This window comes from Salminus brasiliensis, chromosome 18, assembly GCF_030463535.1.
Source record: "Salminus brasiliensis chromosome 18, fSalBra1.hap2, whole genome shotgun sequence".
Lineage (NCBI taxonomy): Eukaryota > Metazoa > Chordata > Actinopteri > Characiformes > Bryconidae > Salminus > Salminus brasiliensis.
Window position 1 is genome coordinate 4,818,730 of NC_132895.1, and position 17,500 is coordinate 4,836,229.

Below are 17,500 nucleotides of genomic sequence, written 5' to 3' on the forward strand. Positions count from 1 at the left end.
CCCCTCACTTCCGCTCTCACGCCGAGAGCTGCAGGGGCGTTTCAGCTCGGGGTGTTTTGAGCAGCGGTGTAATGCAGGAGTGTGATTTGTGCTGGAGCAGACACAGAGACATAAAGCAGCCTGCGGGTTCGAGTTACCACGACTCAAATTAAAAGCTTGCTTAACCTCGCCTTAACAAGAAAAGAAACTCCACACACCCCGGAAGTGCCGAGGAGCTGCTGTTTAAGGCTCCAGAGGCCTGCTAGATCCTACACCTCACCCAAAACAAGACTTTGAGAAAAGACAAAACTGACGGACAGAAAGACAGACGTCACAATCTGGCTCTTCAGTTCGGTTCCGGCCTCAGATTCTGACGCTTGCCCGATTTTCCAGCTTTTCCAAGAGCTGTCTGTTCACTTGAGGGATGCCACCGGACCCACAGACAGTACAGACAAGCTTCTAGATACACCACATGGACAAAAAGTATTGGGACACCAGCCTATTCTTCCAAAAGCAAGGGTATTATGGAGTAACTGTCTCCACTGTCCAGGGAAGAAGGCTTTCTACTAGATTTCGGAGGAACATTGCAGTGAGGATTGGATTGTATTAAGCGACAAGAGCTGAAGTTAGTGAGGTCTCCCCGATCACATTAGAGTATTATGGCCACCTACCTAATTGTAACCAGTCTTGGTTCGGATGGCACTAGCGGGACGTGGTGGCATGGGTCGTATCAGGGTGATGGATGGTGTTTGTTATAGAGGTTAGCAGCTCCATGGTGGAGCGATGATCCCCTCTGGCGTCTATGGCTTGGGGGGGCACCACTGGTATGCCGGTGGGAGGCACTCGCTCAAATGTGGGAGAAGGCTTCCGAGATGCTACCAAGCTTTGCCCGGTACCCTATTATCACGCCCACACTGTCCAGACATCGGTCAAATAGTGTCCTTTCTGCACTCTGCTACAACTGACCGGTGTGCCCGCTTATTTATATGTGCAACAAACCCAGTCACGTGGCATCCGGGACGTCCCGGGCCAAGATCATGCCAAACCAGGGGTGGTCATAATATTTGGATATGACTGACAGTGGGCGAAGGGTAGAATTTCTGAAACTCTCACACACACACACACACACACACACACACACACACACACACACACACACACACACAGTTACTTTAGCTACCAGACGTCCACACTGGCTAGCATCATGCTAAGTGCTATAGGGAGGGCCATCCTACCAACCCAGTAGAGAGAGCTCTCTGGGATTCGGATGCCTTACGGACCACCAGGGCTCGAACCAGTGACCTCTTGGTGATTGGGGAAACACTCAGGAACCCTGGGATACATAACCTTTCATATTGCACACGCCACATGCATGACACGCTTATCTACAAACCCAGACCAACATACAGACAAGCTTCTAGATACACTACATGGACAAAAGTGTTGGGACACCCGCTCATTCTTCCAAAACCAAGGGTATTATGGAGTAACTGTCTCCACTGTCCAGGGAAGAAGGCTTTCTACTAGATTTTGGAGGAACATTGCAGTGAGGATCGGATTGTATTAACGACAAGAGCTGAAGTTAGTGAGGTCTCATCCCCAGTGCCCAGAAAAGCACAGGACGGAGCACCAGCATCATCAATGGGTGCAACTTGAAGCAGCGGAATACATATATTTAAAGGGGTGTCCACAAACATTTGGACATACCGTGTAGCTTCTGCTACTGCGGTGTTTAGCTACGTGAGCCACTTTCATCAATTTATTCATGATAAGAATTTTTAAACTGATGACTAACTGTTCCTTTCTCCTCCGTCTGGATGACGGCCAGGGTGGTGCACTCACAGAAGCTCTGCTTGTTTTTTTAAATCTGTCATATTGAAAGTAAAAGCCCTGCCATTAAGCTTTGGCCGACAGAAGCACATTCCCCACCAGAAATGCTACAACCTGTTCCCCCCGAGAAATGCTAGACTTCCTGCATGGTATGAATGCTCTCACCAATCACAATGGCAGAGCTATATTTACACCTAGAGACTGCCGGAGACTGCGGCCAATGGGCCGAAAAGTCATGCTCCAACTCATCCTGCACAACAGCCGATGAGTAAAAAGCCATCTAAGACTCGTAATGCGCCGCAGATTTGTTCCACGAAAGCAAGGATTTGTGGAAACGGCACCCAGGTGTATTCCAGGCAGAGAGGCTGAGGTCATAAACAGGAAATGAGGGATTTTCACTCATCTCTCTGTGCACGAGCACATACACCGACCCAGCTGACGAGCTCCACCTGTATCTCCTCAGCTCAGAGAACACTTCGGGGGATGATCTCTTCAAATCGAGCATCAGGACCATAAATACACACCCAAATCCACTTAAAAGCCCATCGAATGGATTAAGCCTGGTTTGGTAAAAGGGCTCAGGCGGCACCTGGGGAAGACCGAGAGACACTGGGGAGATTCCGGTCAGTGATCGGTCACTACAGAAATGAGTAATTCATAAAAACAGAGGGGCTCCAAGCGGCTCTGCGGCCTCCTGAGTCATAGTGGTCGCGAGTTTGAATCCTGAGCCATCAGCCATCCATCCATCCATCCATCTATTCGTCCATCCATCCATCCATCTGTTCGTCCATCCTTCTGTCCGCCAATCTGTCTATCCATCTGTCTGTCTGTCTGTTCGTCCATCCATCTTTCCGTTTGTCTATCTGTCCATCTATCTATCTGTCTGTCTGTTCATCCATCCATCCATCTATCTGTCCGTCCATCCATCTGTCCGGCGGTCTATCTGTCAATCTATCCGTCCATCCATCTTTCTGTCCATCTATCTATCTGTCTGTCTGTCCGTCCATCCATCCATCCATATTTCCGTCCTTCTATCTGTCCATCTATCCATCTGTCCGTCCGTCTATCTGTCCGTTAGTCCGCCTATCTCTGTCTGTCTGTTTATCCATACATCTGTCCGTCCGCCTATCTGTCCAAACATCCGTCCATTCATCTGTCCGCCTATCTGTCCATCTATCTATCTGTCTGTCTGTCTGTCTGACCATACATCTGTCCGTCCGTCCATCTGTCCAAACATCCGTCCATTCATCTGTCCGCCTATCTGTCCATCTATCTATCTGTACGTTTGTCCGTCCATCTATCTGTCCATCTATCCTTCCGTCCATCTGTCTGTCCGTCCGTCTAGCCATCTGTCCGTCTGTCTGTCCACCTATCTGTCCGCTAGGGGCAGCTACGCATGGATGGGTTAAATGGCAGCATCAAACTGGGAGAAATAGGGAAACATTTCGACAAACAAAATAATAATAATAATAATAATAATAATAATAATAATAACAACAACAACAAAGTGTTTTGGTGAGTGTTTGGTGTATGAAATGTGCTTCTTTAGCTTTGCACTGGAGCTACACATATTTTATGGCCCAAAATTAATCCTCAGTTTCATTTGTAGCAAGAAGCTTTCAGGTTGTTCCAGATTCCAGAGTTTTAGAAAGGTCTCTAAACCAGTTTCTGGCTGTGGAGCTGAGCTGCATGAATCTGACTGATGAAAAAAAAAAAGCCTGTAACTATTTATTCTTCTCAGACCCACCCAGTTCCACCTACCACCAGCACCAAGAAAGATACTAGACACAATGACCGAAACTCCTCTTTGATGAGAGAGGGTCAACAGGGAATGGTCAGACTGGTGGTGAGCAGAGAAGCATCTCCGAATGCACAACACCCACGTCCAACCTTGAGGTCAGTGGGCTACAACAGCAGAAGACCACATCAGGTTCAGAAGACCACTTCTGTCAGCCAAGGACAGAAGGCTGAGGCTGCAGTGGCTCAGCACAGGCTCACCAACACTGGTCAGTTGAAGACTGGAGAGACGTAGCCGGGTCTGACGAATGTGGATTTCTGCTGAGGCGGGTAGGTGGTAGGTGGACATGTAGTTGGTGCCACTAGCCACTTGAATTAGCGGTCCCGACCTGCCTTGTGTCAACAGTCCAGGCTGGTGGAGGTGATGTAATGGTGTGGGCAATGTTTTCCTGGCATATTTGGAGCCTGTTAATGGCAATCAATCATTACTTGAATGTCACACACTCCTTTGGTGACCGGGTGCATTCCTTCATGACCAGTAAATGTACCCATCCCAGGCACAGCATGAAGCAACTGAATGTCAACATGGACCAGAAGCTAAAAGGCATCCTACAAGATTCCTACAGTGTTAGAAATTCATTCCATGAAGAATTGAAACACAAAACTATCCTGATCCATAAAATATTCAAAAATCTAATTTAATCTGACGCTAAAATTTAAAACACGAGCATCATTACACTCAAGAAATGTATTGTTTAATCATTATAATTATGTAATTATATGTAAATAGGCATGTAAACTGAGCGCCTGATACAATTACAGCAATAACTCCAAGAGTTAAAAGGACACGTCACATATGTTGAGCGAGAGACGTGTCCCCCCCCCCACACCCTCATCACGGGCCCTTATCACTGGAGCCCAACACACATGGGTTAAAGAGATTACACCCAGCACTCCGGTGTCAGAAACATGTGATTTCACCAGCCCAGCTCGAGTGGATCACACTTCCCTCTGAGCAGGTTACTCCCGGCCAGCCGCACTTCCCCATTCAGCTGCTTCTACAGCACAGAACGACACTCGCACAGCTGATCCGCGAACAGCGGGCTTCCACTGCATGCATGCTTCTTCAATAATTAACAGTTACGCAATCACACGCCTTCAAATAGATACAAACACACACCCTCCGCCTCCAGATATAAGGAAATTATATGTAAGGATTTAAAAAGCTTCATTTTATTTCAGTTAGCCCAATTGATAACTGCAGATTTTGCTCAGGGGCCCAATGACTAATGATAAATACAGTCCATAAAACACATTAACGGATTAAGCTCTTTCTAGCAAGCATACACAGGTTTTCCTGATTTTAATTGATTTATATAAAGGATGTCCAGCCAGTATTAGTTGTTTGTTAGCTAGTTATATAAATCAAAACACAGCTAGCTAGGTAGATAGATAGTGAACCATCCTGCTAAAGAAAGATATCTAGCTAAAAAAAATAACATATCTAGTTATAGGTATAGTTATAGTTAAAAGATAGTTAGCGAAAGAAATATCTAGCTAAAGAAAGAAAGAATTATCCAGCAAAAGAAACAAAGAAAGAAAGAATTATCCAGCAAAAGAACGAAAGAAAGAAAGAATTATCCAGCGAAAGAACGAAAGAAAGAATTATCTAGCGAAAGAAAGAAAAAAAGATCTAGCAAAAGAAAGAAAGAAACAAAGCAAAAAAGAAAGAATTATCCAGCAAAAGAAACAAAGAAAGAAATAATTATCCAGCGAAAGAAAGAAATATCAGTTATAGCAAAAACAACAGCAACAAAAAAAAGATTAGGTAAATATATCTAACAAAGAAAAATCTCTACCAAAATAAGACAGATATCTAGAAATAAAGAAATATCTAGCTAAAGATAGAAATCTAGCCAAAAAAAGAGGAAACTATCCAGCTTAAAAAAGCAAGCTATGTAGCTAAAGAAAGACATCTAGCTAAATATAGCTAGATAGAAGATAGTTAGCTAGACATTTTAGCCAAAACAATGAATTATCTAGCTAAAGAAAGAAAGATATCTAGCTAAAAAAATAACAGAAAATAACATATCTACCTAGAAAAAGATAACTAGCTAAAGAAATATGTCTATGCATATGTCTGCATTTCTATTGGTCCGCTCATCATACAATTCTGAATCAATGTAAAAAACAACTGCCAGAATCAAATAAGGCCAATAAGTGAAAAACGTCAAAAATGTACATATGGTTTTTGTCAAACAGGGACGATTTATTAGGCATTAGTGAGGATGTGTAGTGTGAGGGTTGTGTGTGCTGTTGAGACACAATGCAGAACAATATGCAATACTAAGATAACTGCAGGCGACTATCAGCTGATAGCTTTCTCATTATACAGTAATGCAGTAACTACAGCGAGCAAAACCCATTAACCCTACAGTCCGGGGACCAAGGCCTGTGGTAGTCTCCTGACCGGAAGAAGCCTGTGGATGAACAACCTGAAGAAGTCATGTGACGAGCTCAAGAGAGCACAGGGACAACAGGATAATGTTTCCAGCTCCGTGTGAAACTCCTGTGTGACATCACCGAAGGAAGATCAGCGGTGACACCTTGATGACTCAGTAAAAAAAATGTGTAAGCAAAAGCCTGCAGGCGGTGTCACTTTTACAACTTCACCAAAATATGGGTGCAACTTTCAGGAACATCAGCAAGCAGGGCTAAGAGCTTACAGCACTGATTATTATTAATAATTAGCAGTAATTTAATAACAATTAGAAAAGTAATGCTGTCGAGCACAAAACAATGGAAAGTAATAATAAATAAAGGATCAAAGGGTCTATACTGTAATGTAAGTCCAGCTAGCAGCTGGTTTCAGATGGTCTAAGCTGGTCTTTCATGGCTGAAAAGATGGTCATCCAGGTGAAAACCTACCTAATGCTGGTGGACCTAAGACTGATGGACTAGCTGGACTTTCAACATGACCAGCTCAACCAGACTAGCCATTACCCATAAAGCTGGGCATGCTGGTATGACATAGTTTGGGGGGGCTCTGCGGTTAGAGCACCGGGCTGTTGATGACAAGGTTGTGGGTTCGATACCCAGGCTCAGCAAAGCTGCCACTGTTGGGCCCTTGAGCAAGGTCCTTAACCCTCTTTGCTCCGCGGGCACCAAATGCCACTAATGGTGAATAGGACGGCCTTGTCTTGTCGAGTTAGGTAAAAGTTAGTTAACCAGTTTGTCCAAGCTTGTTATACTGGTGCACCAGGTCATGCTGGTAGACCAGGTAACCATCAAACTCCAGAAAACCAGTCTGGTCATGCTGGATATGCTTGCTCTTCAACCAGCTTAGTCATACTGGACATGCTGGTCAAGTTGTTTTAATGGTGGTAGACCAGCTAAACCATTAAACTCAAGCGAAAATAAGGAGTCAGGGTTCTTACATTACTGGCTCACTACTGGTTGGATTATGGCGTCTGTACTGTATTAAAGCAGTGATATGCAAGAATTAGCATGTCTTGCTCTGGGGCTCCTCATACAGTTGGAAAGTAGTGGTAGGTTGACCCCTAAAGGCACCCCTAAAGGAGCCGCTTTACACATGCATTTCTGGACAAGCTGAGAGATACAGAAGCAGCATCTGATGGTAGAGAAGCATGTGGACTGAGGGGGTAGAGTAATACTACAGGGTTCTACATAGATATGACCTGGAGGGCTGTCCTGCCCACTTCACCAAAGTTACAGAGCGCAGTTGGCAGCGTGCTAAGCCTGCAATAGCAACGACAGAGACGCTATAATGATTTTGAAGCTGCTAATTTTAGATGAAAATGTTACATACTGCTGCTTTAAGTGCAAAATTACAAGTTACATTTCTCAGGACTAAAGGGGAATGGTTTAGTGGACAAAAGTAAAGCACACCCCTCCCAAAAAACCCTGTGGTGGCATCAGTTTTCCTGACTGACCATATTTTGGGAAAATGGGGAAAGTTATGCAAATCTGATTAATTTTATTCAGACTATCTTTGAAGAAGAGCCAGGCTGCCAAAGCGCAGCTCAGCAGTTCAGGAAGTCTTCTGAGATTTCGGCCCACGACTTCCTGCAGCAGCACTGCAGGTGTGGAAAACAGGGGGGGGGGGGGGGGGGGGGGGTTATTCCAAGACGAAGCGGCACATTCAAGGAATTTCATTGTTTCAGCTTTCTCCCCAGAGACTCGGTACAAGCTGTTTACTGCTGGAAATATCAAACAACGTATGCTAACCAGATCTGTGAGCCACATAACGCTCTCTACATACCGCCTCATCACGGATGTCACACAAAAACCTTTCATTATTATGCTTTTCACTTTTTGACCTAATTAGAATCTGACCGTTCTTCTTTACAATGTGTCAAAAATGACAAAAATAAATAAATAAAAATAAATAAATAAATAAAATCACCACTAACTGGAATACATTCTTGCCATGAAAGTTAAAAAGATTTTTTTTTATATCAGGTTTTTTTTAGGCAACAGAGCCCATAAACAGCATGTGCTTGCCATTTCCGATTAGTTGACTGAGCGAACAACTAATTTATAACAATTAATGCAATTCTAATGCACCAATACTGGCAGCTTTTACAAACTGTTATTCTAATACTGTCCCATACTTAATTAGCTGCACTTCATCCAACTACAAAGAAGCAATTAAGCTCATTAAAAATGAAACCCAGAAGCTCCGCATCTACAATACGCTCAGAAAAGCATCACCACGTATATTAGGGATGCATCGATCCACCTTTTTTTGTTCTGATACCTAACATTTGATATTGAGCAGATACCCGATACCCGATACCCCTAAAAGAGCCGCTTTACACGTGCATTTCTGGACAAGCTGAGAGAAACAGAAGCAGCATCTGATGGTAGAGAAGCATGTGGACTGAGGGGGTAGAGTAATACTACAGGAGTTAGTAGATATGACCTGGAACATTTAGAAAAGCAGAAAAGCATTACGACGTATATTAGGGATGCACCGATCCAACTTTCTTTTTTTCCGATACCTAACATTTGTATATTGGCCGATACCCGATATTGATCCGATACCATTAAAGCCTATAGTGGTTTACGCCATAAAGCATATACCTCACCATGTGGGAGAGACACGGTATCATAACACGGTAGAGATCGGCCGTACGCCAATATTTTAAGACAACATCTCAAATAAGTCAGAGGACTCAGATCCTAAACATCTTTTCAAATCTTGGAGAGGTTGAATTAAAGCTGGGCAATATGAAGATATTTTAGCGTATTGTGATACATTTTATTGCAATAATATGATTTTCTAAGCGTATGGAGGAGACTGTTAGTGCTTAATAAACACTGATCAGCTGCAGGTTTTATTACTAACAGTGAAGATAAACAGTTATAATTAAATTAGTCATTTTTTCAAATTTAAGTTATTTAACTAATTATATGAAGAACAGCAGATGTTGAATTAAAAAAAATGAAAAATAAAAATAAATAAATAAAATCACTGATTTTATGATCTGAATAGTAGTTTATAAGATTCTGTCGCTACTGATGTTTTTAGTCTGTAATTACATATATTGTGATAAATATTGAATATAACGAAAACAAAAGTCTTTAAATATCGTGATATAGTGTTTTTACCAGATCGCCCAGCTCTAGGCGGAATCACTATTCACACATATCGAAGCAAGCAGGTAGGCGAAGCTCTGGACTATGCAGTGCTATTTGTAGGAAACAGCGATTTTTTCCATGTGCTGCCTTTTAATTACAGCCTGCGCTTCAGACCGGCGGGCCTTCCTCCCCACACTTTACAGTAAGTTGCTTTTCTGCATTTCTGAAGCCTTACTATGAATGCCTGAGGGCTTCAAGTTTCCACAGAAGCCTGAATGCAGGGCAGTACTTCATGAGGGCAGCAGCCAGACGGCACTTCTCCTACCACTGTCGTCATTATCCCACATGATCTCTTCCCACAAGGTCTTTCTCAAGGCCTACGTCGCCCACTGCCCTTGAAGGACAAAGCGTGAATGCATACATTCTTCAGTTCCTGCATAAGACAGTGCTGATAGTTAGAGCCTTTTACCCTCCCCACCCCTTCACAGACTAAACTTCAGGGCCAAATGTTTGTGGACACCCCTTCTAATGAATGCATTCAGCTACTTTACATTGCGCTCACTGCTGACACAGATGTGCCATTGCACACAAACACCTGTGGAGAAGTATTGCCAATAGAATAGGACTGTCAGGAGCAGATAAACCAAGCATGAACCTAGTGACACCATGCTGCCTAATGCCAGGTGTGGGCTAGAGGGGTTTAAAGCCCCCCCAAGCATTGAGCTGTGGAGCAGTGGAAGAACAGTGTCCTCTATATAATAATGATGATGGATGGTGGTGCTCCATTCAATACTTTTGGGATGAGGTGAGGTGGGGTGGTGATCGTCCTCCAACATCCTGACCTCACTAACACTCTTTTCGCTGAATGCCATCAAATCCTCATAGCAATGCTCTCCAAAATCTGGTAGAAAGACTTCCCTTTTCCCTGGATAGTAGAGACAGTTACTCCAACAAAAGCAGGATCAACTCTTTAATACCCTTGATTGACCCTCAGAAGAAACAATAAATAAGAAGGTGTCCCAATACTTTTGTCCATATAGTGTAAAAGCAAAACGAAGGGAAATGAGGAGTCAGAGCCGAAGTATTTATAAGAGAATCAGCAAGAGAGTCTTATTTACAGCAAGTCACCAAAATCACAGCATGTAGGCAATGCAATACATGACCAGCGGTGGCCGATATAGCATATATCTAATATATAATATAATATATAATATATATATATATATATATATTGCGATACTTAACCGATTTTTGATACACAGTCAGTATAATTTATGCCATTTGTGGTCAGTATTCTTCAAGTACTTCAAACAATACCCCCAATATACTCAAAGAAAAATGACCCACAACAACAAAATGTGTAGTTTGACCACTTCTACATACAGTACGTCTCTACTATTGAACTGATGTAGCGTTTAATAAAGACCACATGTGGGACACATTACCGCAGTGTTCAGAAAGCTTAGTTTCACTTCAGTTTTCTTGCCACTTCCCACTGTAGAAGCAAAACAGTGCCTTTACTGAAGCATGAGGACTGACTGGTGGGCGTTGCTCCACTAAAGCTCCACTAGCAGGTAAAAAAGGCCCAAATCCGATCAGCAACTGTCACTATGATCAGAGGATCGCTGGTTCAAATCCCGGTCATGCTGCTAGCCATCAGCAACCGAGCCCAGAGAGAGCACAACTGGCCTTGATCTCTCCAGGGTGGTAGGGGTAGATGGTGCACAATTCCTACATCGCTTCGCTGTGGTGCTGGGCCGTCGCTGGCCGTCTGCGACAAGCCGGGTATGCAGCGCCTCCATCGAGGTGCGTTGGTTGATGTTGCATTAGCGGCAGTAGTTCAGAAAATAAGTGGCTTGAATGAGTGTGTTGGATATTAAATTAGGGAGAAAACAGGGTGAAAACATCAGGGTCTCAGCAGTCCAATACGGTACCACTAGGGCCATTAGGTCGCGAGTATGAATCCCAAGCCATGTTGCCTTGCCATCAGCAGCCGGAAACAGAGACAGCACAATTGGCCATGCTCTTTTGGGTGGGTAGATGCCGCTCTCTCTTAAAGCGATGGTGGCCGGCACAGGCGTCTGTTGGGGTAGTTATGAACGGATGAGTTAACTGGCATTACCAATTTGGGAGGGGAAAAGGGAAAAGCCCAACAAATATAAAATTAACAAATAAATAAATAAATAAACAAACCAACATCCCACACTGAATCTGACATTTTCAGTACTGGGCCACTTTCATATGTGGTACTGAAATCCGGGCCAGACAGCCAGACTGGAATTCACTGACTTTTACATATCCAACTCGAAATTCCTCAAAATAAAAAAATAAATACACTGAGGAAAAAGAAAATTGGACGACAGCACTGAGAGAGGTTTTTAGTGGCAGGACAGAGAGGTCACAGACCTCATAAATGTTTGGGGTGATGTCTATGTTTTAGACATTAAGACTATTAGAGTATCATATCATAATCCCTCAAGTTTTTTGATGAAATTTCTTAAGGAATGGATGAACGCGGCCATGGGAGGGCGCTGCTGCGGCAGCGTCAAAGGAAAAAAAAAATCTTAAAAGCGAAATTTAAATAAACCAAGGACGCAAATCAAAGAAGTGGGCGTGGCCGAATATTGTGCTTTTTACAGCAAGCCCGGCTGTTAACCTTGATAGCTTCTGTGATGCTGGAGCCCTTTTGTGCGATGGCATCAGTTTAGGAGCGTGAACTGTTCAGACGAATGTCAGACAGAGGAACATTAAAAACGGTAAAAAAACATCGGATTTGGGAGACTTTACCTGCTTTGGGAATGTGGCACTAAAAGACCCCCCCCCCCCCAAAAAAAATACAATTCACATACATTGTGCTGGAGAACAACAGACACTATATGGACAAAAGTTTTGGGACACCAGGTCATTCTGTAGGTATATGAGAGTTTCTCCTGCTTTTGTTGGAGTAACTGTCTCTACTGTCCAAGGAGAAAGGCTTTCTACTAGATGTTGGAGGAGAATTGCTGTGAGGATTTGATTGCCTTCAGTGACGTCAGGATATTTGATGATCAACACCCCACCTCATCATCCCCAACTCATCCCAAAAGTACTGGATGAAGCTCCACCACCATCCATCATTCCAAAGAACACAGCTCTTCCACTGCTCCACAGCTCAAAACTTGGGGGCTTTATTATACCTCTCTACTAGCCCACGCCTGGCATTAGGGGGCAGCATGGTGCCAACAGATTCATACTGATCTGCTCATGTATCAGGTATTGCTGCTGGTTCATGTTAATGCAGCATGAAAAGTGTCAAAACCGAAGTGAAAGTGAAATGTCACACTTCGTACTGTGGGGCTACGTGACGCTGGTATAAAAGTGGCCACTCATTAACTTAGAAGCGCTGTGCATGCGACACACACTCGGAAAGCAGTGAGGTTACAGCGTATGGTGTCAAATAGTCCTAAGGCCTCGAGATCAGTATCTCCAGACCAATAAAACATGTTCAAACCAGCAGCTTTTAGAAGCATAGTGCATATTTTCTGTTGCCTAATGCAGCTCGGGTAATGCAGGGTAGCAGAGTTCTGCCACCTTGAGGCCTTGAGGATTAGGATCTATGACTGCAGGGGTCAAACCCAGGCGTCTGCAATAGTCAGTTCTACACCTAGGCCTGGCCCTCGGCTGAACAGCTAAACTAAGTGTGAATGGACACACAAACCACCTAAAATCATCCTAGAACATAATAAGCGGTGAGAAAAAGAAGGCACTTATATGTCCAAATATTTGTGGACACCCATTTTATCAAACACATTAAGCTTATCTAGACCCTATAGTACTGTAATAGAATAGGACTCTCTGCAGCAGATAAACATAATGAGCCTATTGGCACCAGAGGGCTAGTAGAGGGAGGTATAAAGCCCCCCCAGCATTGAGGAGCTGTGGAGCAGTGGAAGAACTGTTCTCTCTGGAATGATGGACGGTGCTCCATCCAATACTACTGGGATGAGTTGGAAAATTGGGGATGATAATGTCTTCAGCTCTGGCTGCTGAATGCAATCAAATCCTCATAGCAATGCTCCTCCAAAACCTAATAGAAAGCCTCCTTCTCTGGACAGTAGAGCCAGTTACTCCAACAAAAGCAGGATCAGCTCTTTTTATTAGTCTTGATTTCAGAAGAAACACTAAATGAGCAAGTGTCCCAATACTTTTTGTCCACATAGTGAAGCTGCCGCTCCTTCCACCCACTGAAACTGCAGCAGATTCCAACAGGCCTGGGTGGAGGCCATGTCTTCTCTGTGATCACGGGGATGTAACTTACAGGATTCTACAGACTGAAGGCCAGTGTAAGGCCTACTGCTCACCAGCTCTCCAGCCTGCCAGTCTGCCGTGAATGAAAAACCAGTAAAGTGGCCAAGGCCACTCCTCTGTTCATCTGTGTGCTAACTACAGGAATTGAATGAAGGGATAAATGAACATCATACACAGTACAGTTAGTCTCAATGCTGCCATGTGATTGGCTGAGAGGTGCTCCAATAGGTGCCAATCTCTCACAGTAACTGCACTCCTGGGCTCAGCTGCACCAGCTGTGCCCATGCTCAAACGTAGGCTAGCTGTAACGCAAGACCAATGCAAGTCCAGGTTTACGCAATAAACCAACAGCAACAGAAATACGGCTTCGAGCGGGGTGACCGGAACCAGCTGAGATCTAATTATGCTAATAACCGGCCTACTTTCCACCGACGTGGAGCTTGCATGTAGTACATTAGTCTAGAGTACAGATGATAGCCCAGAATTTGTAATGTATACCATAATGCAATGTGGTTGTGTCTTACTACCGACAAAGAAGTGATTGCATTGGGTCAGACGTGTCCCGGAGCGGCAGGAACACCTAGTTGGCCCAAGACGCCAGTTTTATAGAGGTCATTTCTATTAAAATAAATAATAATGCTTATATAAGAGAAATGACAGCGCATACTTCTTAAGCTCTTGAGAAAACGGATAGAATGTCAACCAATGATGAAAAAGAAATAAAATAAAATTAAATTATTATTGTCAAATAATTACAATTAAAAATGACCCATGATTCAGATTCTTTATTTATTTATTCTTATTATTAAAGTTAAATTCCCCCCCCCCCCCATTTCCTCCCCATTTTCTAAACCCAGCCCATGCATATTCTCTCCCCATTACATGCAAAGCTCCTGACACGCACCTCTTTATTCAAACTGCCACCGATGCAACAGCACCAGGCAACCAACACCCTCTGAGAAAAGCATCGGTCAGCATGCGCCAGAGTCGGCCAGCACTGCACTGGAGTCATCAGCACGACCGGGGTTCGCACTAGCTATCCTCTGGTCATAGTGACGGCACCTTATTCGCCTGGACCACTCGGCCCAACTCTGTGTGTGTAAACATCCTAATTACAGCAAGCATATTCCAAAATCGGTAAGAGGCGAACCTACCGTTCAACCGTTCATATGGCAACCATATTCGATTTGTTTATGCCACACAATTCATTGCTTTCCGAACGAAGTGTCCGAAAGGTCTTTTGATCGCCCCCTAGTCAGTTCACCCTGCAGCAAATGCTATATGGTTTAAGGTAAGGTGAGAGAGAGTTAATGAGTGAACCATGTTGAACGCAGCTATTGAGTAAACCTCCAGAGTGCAGGCTAGAAAAAGTAAGTGAACCTCCACCAACTTACTTTGGGGGGGTAAAAAAATGGGTTTTAAGGGCATCCTGTTCAGATTACTCCAACAGCACACTTGGTCTACTGAGTCTACTGAGCTAATAAGCCGAATTAAGTGCGTTAAGGGTGGGAGAAGGAGAAGCATTAGCATTTAATGTAAAAAAAAAAAAAAAGAAAAGAAAAGGCAGACTAGGCCTCTTTATCATCAATCTAGCATCATCACCCTCTCAGTGACCTTATAACAGGCCCAGGTACCGTCTCGTCTATGCTGCCACAGTGCGATACTGACTCTACTCAATCAAGCCTGATGACCTCCATCCTGGTTAAGGACAACAAGCCAGGGCAGCTGGACTGGTTCTGCAGCGAAAGGTGTAAAGCTGCTTCTCACTAAACTCAACTACAAGACTTTATAAACTGTAAACTTTACAAAAAGCTTATTTCATCAGCCTGAAACGTCCAACGCATTCCAAGCAGCTCAAATGGCGAATACCAACCAGTGTCAGGATGTGGAGCCTGACAACACAAAAGAATCTAGAGTAGCTGGACCGGTTCTGGTGTAGGTCTCGACTGTTCCCTCAAGAAGCTCCATCTCAGCCACTTCGGAGATATCTACCCAACTACATCTCTTAAGTAGAAATGTTGGTTCTCTAAACTTTACTGGAGTCATTATTGATTTTTCTCCCAATTATCTGAACTTTCTCCTCCTTACATTTTAAAAACAGCCTCATTCCTCCTATTTCATCTCCCTTTGTTTTCATTCCGGCTCGTCATCAATAAAAACCCTCTCCAGATAAATCTCTCCATCCGGAAAGTGTGAGTCTGATCCTGATTGGATGAGAAGTATAAACAGACTCCATTCTGACTCCCTATTGGTTTATAAGAGATCATCACACCTGCACACGTCCCGTCACTCTCCAGCGAGCTCACAGCAGACTGTGTCTGTAGTCTAGTATGAAGACTGTGTCCGTGGCAGAGACTCAAGAGAGCTGCAGTGAACTGTCCCGACTGAGCCCCACATTTACATTCCAATAAAGCTTATTGATCACACGCCTCTGAAGTCTGACTTTCTGCAGCTTTACAAAACTTCTAGACAACGACTCCTCATATTTTCCTCCATGAAGCTCATGTTGATGCTCAGTAGAGCACAGAGACGCTCCTTTAATAGAGCTGATATTACTGAAATGCTTCATTTTCAATGGGCAGATCTGCAGCTGAAACAGGAGCCTAGTGCAGCCCAACATTTTTAACATCAACATTTTAATAGATCATTCTCCTCATTATGACTTTTAGAGAAATGGGGTTGGGGGGGGGGGGATAGTGCACTATAGACCCTTGTGGTGAGGCCTAAGCTTTCGGCTTTTGTTTTCCTTCCATTACTTTTACTTTTCTACTTGAAGTGGTTCTGAAACCAGTACTTTTACACTTTTACTGGAGTAAAAAGCTTCAGTTGATACTTCAGCTTCTATAGAAGTCTTTTAAACCCTCATATCTCCACTCACTTCTACCTGAGCAATGAACGGGAATACTTTTGACACCTTTGCCCAACTGAGAAAAACACCCAGGTTCAAAAGGTCACGAACCAACAGCTTGGTTGATGGTTCTGACACTCCCAACTTACTGAGACTGAACTGGCTTTCTAAACTGTAAACTTTACAAAAAAGCTCAATTTATGGGTCGGACATATCTAACACATTCCAAGCAGCTCCATGGTGAAAACCAACCAACCAGTGTAGTGGGACTGGTTCTGGTTCTGGTATGCCTATCCGAGGCTAAACTAGCTTTACAAACTGTAAACTTTACAAAAATGCATCCATCTTCAAGTCTGAGAGATTTGAACACTCAACCAACCCAACGGTGAAAACCCACCAGCCAGTTCAGCCAGTCACTGCCTCACTGTAGAGCCTGACCTCCCAACATGCAAAGGCAGCTGGACTGGTTCTGCTGGGAGGGGTGTTACGCAGTTTCTCACGGAATTGAACAGGACTGGACCGAACAGAACAGGCTTTATAATTTACACACCTTACTTAAACCTTCTTCTCAGCCACTCCTGGGACATCTGACCAGACCCAGTCAACCTAATGGTGAACACCTATCAGGTTCAGTCACTGCCTCACAGTAGTCCCTGACAAATCAGCAAGCAACTGGGCTGGTTCTGGTTCTCGCCAAACTTTACAAACTTTACTTTACAAAACAAACAAACAAAAACAAATTCCTGAGATATCAGACAACCCAATCAGCCCAATGGTGAAAGCCACCCAGTTTCAACCAGTCACTGCTTTACTGTAGTCCCTGACAAACCAGCAAGCAATTGGGCTGGTTCTGGTTCTCACCAAACTTTACAAACTTCACTTTACAAAACAAACAAACAAATTTCTGAGATATCAGACAACTCAATCAGACCAATGGTGAAGGCCACCCAGTTTCAGTCAGTCACTGTCTCACTGTAGAGCCTGGCAAACCATCAAGCAACTGGGTTGGTTTTGACCAAACTTTACAAACTTCCCTTTACAAAACAAACACATTTCTGAGATATCAGACAACTCAATCAGCCCAGTGGTGAAAGCCACCCAGTTTCAGCCAGTCACTGCTTCACTGTAGTCCCAAAAAAACAGCAAGCAACTGGGCTGGTTCTGGTTCTCACCAAACTTTACAAACTTTACTTTACAAAAACAAACAAACAAATT

General features: G+C 43.7%; 1 protein-coding gene across 1 annotated transcript in view; it reads right to left on the reverse strand.

The window, feature by feature from the left end:
* The window catches only part of stk10 (serine/threonine kinase 10), a 77,597-nt gene that overhangs the window by 58,785 nt on the left and 1,312 nt on the right, over nt 1-17,500 (reverse strand). The gene's annotated exons all lie outside the window — the stretch shown is intronic.